Source organism: Struthio camelus, chromosome 13 (genome assembly GCF_040807025.1).
Source record: "Struthio camelus isolate bStrCam1 chromosome 13, bStrCam1.hap1, whole genome shotgun sequence".
Lineage (NCBI taxonomy): Eukaryota > Metazoa > Chordata > Aves > Struthioniformes > Struthionidae > Struthio > Struthio camelus.
In genome coordinates this window covers 6,903,313-6,911,246 of record NC_090954.1, presented here as the reverse complement: position 1 = coordinate 6,911,246, position 7,934 = coordinate 6,903,313, and positions in this window count along the sequence as shown.

Below are 7,934 nucleotides of genomic sequence, written 5' to 3'. Positions count from 1 at the left end.
CAATGACTCTAGAAGCCCAGGGAAATGAGGAAATTCTGTCCCAATTGTTTGGAATAGGAAGGGAAGGCATGAGGCGGGTAACCGGTTTGCAAGTAACTGAGAGAACAAGAGGAACGTTCAAGAGTTCCCTTGCCTCCTGCTCCCCGTACCCATGGCGGTGTAAGATAGGGATGAACAAGGACCTAAGATGAGGAAAGCAGACTCATGCTATCCTATCAGTAATACCACTTTAAGGTATATCTAAACTGTTTCACATGAGTACAGTTAAATGGAAAGCTGTAATCTAAACTCCCCGGTTTAAAGCAAGCTCATGTATGGCCTGCGGACTACAGCCTGTTCCAGCAGATACTAGGTATTCTGTAAGAATACCAAATTCAATATTGCTAAGAGGGGTGGGAAGGAGAAAGAAAGAAGAGGGATTTTTTTTGTAAACATAAATCTGTTTTGAGTTGACACAATGAGTCAGCAACATAAGTCTCCCCACAGAGAAATTTCCACCACGTTAGGACAAAGCAAGCAGGGACCCAGCGTTTAGAAATAAGGCTCAGCATAAACGAACTCAGCAAATCCCTGTTTACACTGAAGTTTGGAATTAAACGCTCACATTTTTCTGGAAAGCCACTAACCTGGCTCCTAAACCTCCCTGTAGACTGACTGACACCCAGAACCTGCACAGAAGATGCAAGGCAGACAAGCAGAGAAGCAGCCACAAACAACGTAACAGCATGTGAGATACCAAGCACCTTAAAATAGCAAACTAAAAACACCACAGAGGAATACTTTAAAGGGTAACAAAGACGTATAATTTAGCAAGCTCCCTCCCCAGTCTAGGCAAAATCCAACTTCCCACCAAATATCCTTCAAATATCCCTCTTTTGAAACAGGTTATTCATGCCTGTGAGTTACTTAACTGTGACTTGCAGGATAACACCATGCTAGGCTGTTGCTCTGATCAGCTCAAGCACCAGGAAGTCAGATATACCCCCACACGCCCGTCACACATGCCTCCCCTTTCTCTCTCCCGCCACCCTCTCCCAAAAAAGACGGCACCGCTTCCTTTTACAACCTGCTGAATCATGGGGCAGGCAGGAGGCCCTGCAACCCATTCCTGCCTGTTCTGCTTTGTCATGGCGTGGAGAGAATAGCTCTAAGTTAAAAAACACGTAAGCTGCTAAAAGTACATCCTACACTGTGATTTTATACACAGTCAACACAAGACAGATAGATAATCTGGGGGAAAAAAAAAGAGGGAGAAAGAGAAGAGAAGAAGCATGCACAGAGGTTTAAGTGCTTTGGCAGCTGAGAACATGGTATTTTTAGCCCAGTTTGTGCAATGCCAGGGACAGGGGCGATGAAGGAAAGAGGGATGGCAGAGACCACACAGCAAACACGACGTTGTTGAAGAAAACCATTTAGGTGTGTGCAGGCTTGACCACAAGAGATTTGTTTAGATCCACTGATACACTCATGGGGAGCGTGCTGTTCTCTCATTTTGGAAGTAAATTCTGAAAGACATAAAACGGGCCGTGCGGCTAAGCTAGAAAAGCCTGACGTTTAGACTCCCCGTTCCGGGTACGTCGGTCTCAGAGGTGAAAGGCAGTCCTCGGTTTACGAGTGAATGATGGCTTTGAACAGCTGCCCTATAGGGGTACTTTTCTTGCCCTGACTGTTCATCAGGTAGAGAAGCCTCCCCCATTTTCAGCAGGTACTTTCTGTTCTTAAGTCTCTGTAATGCGTTGCCACACAGCTCGAGTTCTCTTTGCGCTTCAAGCATTAGTAGATGATCTTTTCAGATATCAGTCTCCTTTGGAAAACTGGCAAGTAGCGAGTGGAAAATAAAGCAAGCCAGAAGTAGCAGGACATTAGTGACACTACACTGACAGAGAGCAGGCAGTAAATGCAGATGACCAGCAGGAGAATGCTGACTTTTGCTCTTTCAAACTTTGAACTGCAGGAGGGAAGACAAGCCCACGTCCCTATACAGGGCAACGTCCATGCGCTCTGGTACGCTTTCCACGGAAAACGCATTTCTTTACAATGAGATATCTGGAGGGAACCCCTTCCGAGAAAAGAGCAGGGTAAGATTCACTGACGTTATCAAAACAGAGGGGGCCTAAATGTCTAAAACAAAAAAATAAAATCCTGTCATTTTCAAAGGTAAGAAAAGTGAATGTAAGTAAATGTTTTTAATTAATTGTAATAAAGGTAGGAGAGTAAGTAGCAAAGAGAAGCAGCAGCGAACCAGAGTCAGAGCACTGGCAGATGGATGGAGGGAGACAGGGAAATACAGTAAGGAAGTGGAAGAAGATAAGCAACCCATCTGATATCATAAGTGCAGAAGAGGCTAGGAAATGCCCCTGGGAATAGGAACTTTACAAAAAACTTCTGGTACCCAGAAGCTCAGAAGTATCCAAGAAAAGACAAGAGGTGCAAGTCCGGTCTGGACATAGGATATGGCAATCCTGATGGTTTCCTTAGGTTGTATCACAGCTTTTACAGCTTGCGTGGGCATTGCGCCAGGTTTTTAGGCACAGTTTGGTTCCAACTGTGCCCCTTTCCACCAGTTCTTTCATAGACCAGAGCTAGATCTGCTTGAGAGTGTCCTTCAGACGTCCCCAGAACTGTGTCCTCCCTGAGGGTGTGACACCTAACTTAACGGCATTTTTATCTGACCATAGCTGCTACACATGCAGCAAGAGTTCGACTTCAGGTGTCTTTTGGTGGCTTGAGAGCTGTGTTTTGTTGTTCCCTCACTGGGGAAATGCAGCATACCCTTTAGATGCAAACATGGCACTCTACCTCAGCCAGGTAGAGCTGCAAACTGCCCGCGGTAATCACAGACTATTGCCTTAGTGGCCTAAGAGCACCAGTGACTCTCAAGCTTTGTATTGCAAAGGACAGCAAGATCACTCCACTGGGAACCATGACCCAGAGAGGGACTGTGATTTGCATTAGGAGGTTGGCCAAATGACAGTGCTGTGGTGAGACAGTCTTTCCGCTTTAGCTCACTCATTTCAGAGGAGCTGAGGCTGATGAGAGCTGTCCTCTAACAGCTGTTCAGTGGCTGTGGGGAAATGCACAGCACTCTCACTTGTAATTCCTCTGCAACTGGTGTCCGTTGAGCAACACAAAAATACCGCTGTGGATCAGTACCAACTTGCACTTGGCTAGCCAGGAGGTGATCTGGTTCAAGACTTGTTTGTTTGTTTGTTTTTAATTTAGAATCACTTTTTTACCAAGGCAACTTTCCTTTGTTTATTGAAAAAAGAAACATTTTCAATCCTCAATGGTCAAGTTTCCAAATGTCTTAAGTTTTGACAGACTGACTGGGTCCGTTTAATGGAAACCAAAATTCAACTCAAATGTAGAAAATCACAGGGAAAAAAAGCAGTTGAATGGATTTATTATTTAGGGGAGTGACGGACAGGAAAACCCCCTAGCAGACCCTGCCGAGGAATGAAAGCAGGAAGCCTCTTCTGCTCCCTCCTGAGATGTGATGGCTCCAGATCAGTGCAAGGCCCTGTGGCCAGGATTGCCCAGGGAACCCCCACCCTCACCCAGGTCACCCCGTAGCCTCAGGGGATGGGAGAGCCACCAACGCAGCGTGAGAAACCAGGCCACATGCCACACGGAGCCACGTGCCACCCTGGGGTAACTGGCCTGACTGTGGCACAGTCTTACCCTCGCCGCTGGCTGCCGTCCCTCCCTTGTCCCCTTCTTAGAAGAGAGGCAGAAATAGCGCTAGGGCAGTTGCATTCCTCACGTGCCGTGTAAACGGCACAAGGCTTCCTCACGCCACTGGCCCGTCCTAATCCTGACTTGCAGAAGTCAATAAACAGAGAATTAGCCGCGCTTAACTCCGTGACCTGTGCAGAGCCTCCACTCTCCTGTTTGCAACGGATCTGTTCCTGGAGCTGAAGAGATTGGAGCTTACAGGAGACAAATATTTTGGTCATTTTGGGGGAGGTCTTTGTCCCTGTCTGAACAACAAAACCTCACCCTCCTTCTTTTAAGGAAGATAGAAACCCAGATGCTGCTAGTACTCTGAACGCAGGTTTCTGAACCTTTCTTCTTTTTTCACACTTGACTTTTTGTACTGTTTTCATTTGGACCTCACATATGGTTTCATATGGAGCCCTCTCTTGGCATTACCAGTTCCCCCCCCCCCCCCGCCATCTCCCGCCGTCCTTTGTGCTTTCGCTCACACGGCTGCTTAGTGGCTTGACTCAGGCACGCACATGATTTGATTTCAGCTGGATTAGCAGGACTGTCCTTTTTAGGAGCAGCACAGATGCAGGTAAGCTTAAACTGTGTGTGAAACTGAATCTCTAAAGCCCAATTTAATTGCTAATGAACATACATTTGTGCTAAAATACTTCACTGTGAATCAGAACGGCTGAGGTGAGACATATGTCTCATTCAGGTGTCCTTGGTATAGAACAGTATCTTCTGCTGCATGGCCCAGGTGGAAAACTGAGCTTGGTGACCTCTTAACTTGCCACCATTAAATCTACCAAGAATTGGCTGTTAGAGCTCTGTAGGTCAGTACTGTGGAGGAAGGACTTGCTTCCGAGGAATAGCTCTCCCACGGAAAAACTCTTCTTAGAAACAGCTTGTTCCCCTCCATGCCTGATATGGGAGGAAGAGCACAGCACACGGAGGTAAGGTCGCAGCACAACTGTAGCGTGGCAACCGTGGTGCAATCAGCCAACAAGGCTTTCAAGCACACTCACTGTATGAAGCATATTTTCCCCAGTGACCACTAGGTCATGCATCACTGACAGAACTTCAGGCAGAATGACTTTGCTCGTTTAGCCACACACACACACGCACACGCACATGCACACGCAGCGTTGGAGAATCACTGCTTGAGGGTCCATGCGTGCGCTCACTGCTCGAGGATCCATGTGCGTGCTCACCCCAAGAAGGTTTCAGCAGATGAAGTAGATAGCTAGGTCTGTGTGTGCTGAGGATTTATGTTCATTTCCCAGCTAGAATTTCAATTTTATTGGTAGTCAAGTGAAAATATTTCCCTATAAATGGAAATTCCTGAAGAGCTATTCCCTGTGCAAGCTTTTAACTAGCCTCACAAACCCAGCCAGAGTCCCTGTAGAAGCTATAGCCATTGGCAACTCTGTCTGGTCCTTGTACCCCTCTCTTTGGCTTGGCCAGTGTTGTTCATTCCCAAGTGTCTTGTCAGAACTAGTTTCAAATCTCTAAACCACAGGTGGTGTCTGCATTGCATTCCACTACTTGCGGTGTTCCCCGACCTAATTGAACCTGACGGGAAGGTGCCCTGCACATGCACAAAGACGTTGTGCTCTGAGGAGCGGTCGGAAAACTTCCGCCAGGTTTGTTCCAGGCTGGGATTCCCTGCCTGTGTGGGTAAGGCACCACCTACTATGCCTGCGAAGGCTGTAATGCCTACAAGGTAAAGCACCACTAACGCTTTTGCCACCCCGTGGCTGCTTGTGCATCTGGGATTTTCGATATCATCCCCACTTTCCTCCTTTTGATGTTTTTATTTTCTTGTCTTATATGGTTATTACCCAAAAAGGCAGTTTCATATTTGCTTGTTATCATATGGTAACAAGACTCTCTTTGTAGGCTGCAGTCCCCAGTGCTTTCCTTAAGGACAGCAAAGAAGAGGCAGAATAAGCAAAACAAAAAAGCACAGCACAATGGAGCAGAAGGCTTTCCTTCTCCGCATGTCTCTCCTGGGGAAGCGTCCTGCTGAAGGCCAGGCTGCTTAGATTTGCAGCTCCCCACTGCCTTCTGGTGGTAAAAATGCATCAAAATCTCCCTCCCAGCAGCGGCTTTCGAAGCCGGTGCCCAGCGGTTGTGCTTGACTGTGCAGTTTTGGGCACAGTCTTGCACCTTTCTCGGTGTCACCCGGCCCTCCCCTCCCTGCAGGAGGATTTCAGTTTCTCATTGAGCTTCCTGGTGTTTTTCAGGAAAGGAAGACGGGGAATAAACAAGCCTTACATTTCTAAGGGTCTACTTCTCCCTTTGCCTCTGAGGCTGAGACGTGCCACTGACATTTCTCTGCCTCGCCAGGGCATAGTGATCCATGCAGAAGCTGCTCACAGGGGCTCGCAGCTCTTTGCAAACAGCACCATGTCTCTGGTGAGTAAAGTGCAGACGTTTTGGAAGTTATTGCTTGCTACGGCTGCCCTGCGGTAGCTGATTAGGAATGGGGAACAGTTTTCCCTCCCCGGTTGCTGGGAGCAAAGCAGCCAGGGGTAAAGGCTTTATGGGATTTGCTGCTTCTTGTATTTGTGAGAGTAATCTCCTAGGAAAGGATTAACTGCTGGGTCCGGAGGTGGCCCCTCAACTGCCTGTCCTCTGAAATCTAGAAGGAACAAAGTGTTTCCAAAGGACTTTTGTCTCAGTCGAAGCAAAGGGCTGCCAAGCCGTGCCGCAGCCGGGGAAAGCAGCTAAGTCTGCATGGAGGAAGCAGCAGGGTCGAGAGGAGGGCTGCAGTTAGCGCCTGCGTCCAGCCCATTGCATGGACTTGTATCCAGTGAAGGCAACCTCAGCAGGTCTAACCTCGTGATCTGCCTGAGTTTTCTGTGGGAATCCTCTGCATTTTCTCGCCTTGTGGCAGCAGACAAACCCAAGATAGCATTACCGTGCTGTATGCATCGCTCCATGATTTTAGTGGTTACAGTGGAAGATTTCCTCTGGTTCACTAGTACTCATGTCAGTTTGAGCCCTTGGTGCTGTGTGAAGAAAGCATCTGGTAATGGGGAAAAGGTATGCACTATGGAGAGGTACTGGCCAAATCTTTCATAAGAATATCTAGGTTTATATTGGACCTGGTCCCAGGAGCTCCCTGAAGCCCAGGGTGAACCTGAGACCCAGCCTTGGGATCTGTTATTGTCTTTGTAGGCATTTGAAAACTCTTTCTGATGAATAGGATCTTGACCCTTCAAAGCAGAACAGCAGACCAACATGTTCCCCTGTTAAGGGTCAGGCAATATCCCTGCAAAGGCAATTGGGCCAGATGGAGAAGGCCGAAGCTGTCCACATCACCAATGAGTACCTATATCAGCCTGGAGGTCTGCTTTGGAGCTGCTTGTGCATTGCAAAGCGGAGATGAGGTGGCTAATGATTGGTTTCTCCTTATATTAACACAGGACATCTCTGTTCATCCCGACTCAGATCCAGGGAATGGTATAGCCCTTCCTCTAGGTATATCTACAGAGTTGCTATCTCGCTGCCACTGCTGTTTGTTTATGGAGAGAATAAAGGAAATGATGCTTACCGTTATTTCAGAAAGCAAAGAACTTATTAAAAGCAGATCTAGGCAAGAGCATATGAACCAAAGAAGATGTAGATGCGAGTCTGGAATCCCCTGGATTTCCTTTCAGTTCGGAGTAAGGAGAATGATTAACGTGATCCACAGGGTGTGCTGGTCTTGCTGTTCTTTGCCATCCTGAGGTTAGGATAACCCGTATTTTTAGTGCAGCAGGCTGAGAAGCTGGAAGTTGTTAAGAAAGCATCTATGTAACAAGGCTGTTTTAATGTTTCCAGGAAAAAGGATGAGTCAGGGATTTAAAAGCAGCGCTGTAGCTATGTGGAAGTGAAAGAAACCCTGTAGTATTCTCTACAGATTTAAAAGACATAGAATTTTTCTCATGTAGAACGCCAAGGGAGCGTGGAGATAGAGATTTATTTCAGAACTGGTTGGCTATTAAAAAAGCAAACAGAAACTGGGGAATGAGAGGCCTTCTTTGATATATAGGCTGATAGGAAAGTAAAAATAGCCTCCAATCAGTCACAGAAAATGTCTGCTTGGCAGAAGAGTGAAAGGAATGGTTAGGTTACACAAGGGAAACATGACAACCTTTGCTCTCTTTTCCAAGTGAAATAGCTTAGAGTTGGATCTGATCACTCAAGGCTTGAATTAATCATGCGGTGAGTATTGTAAC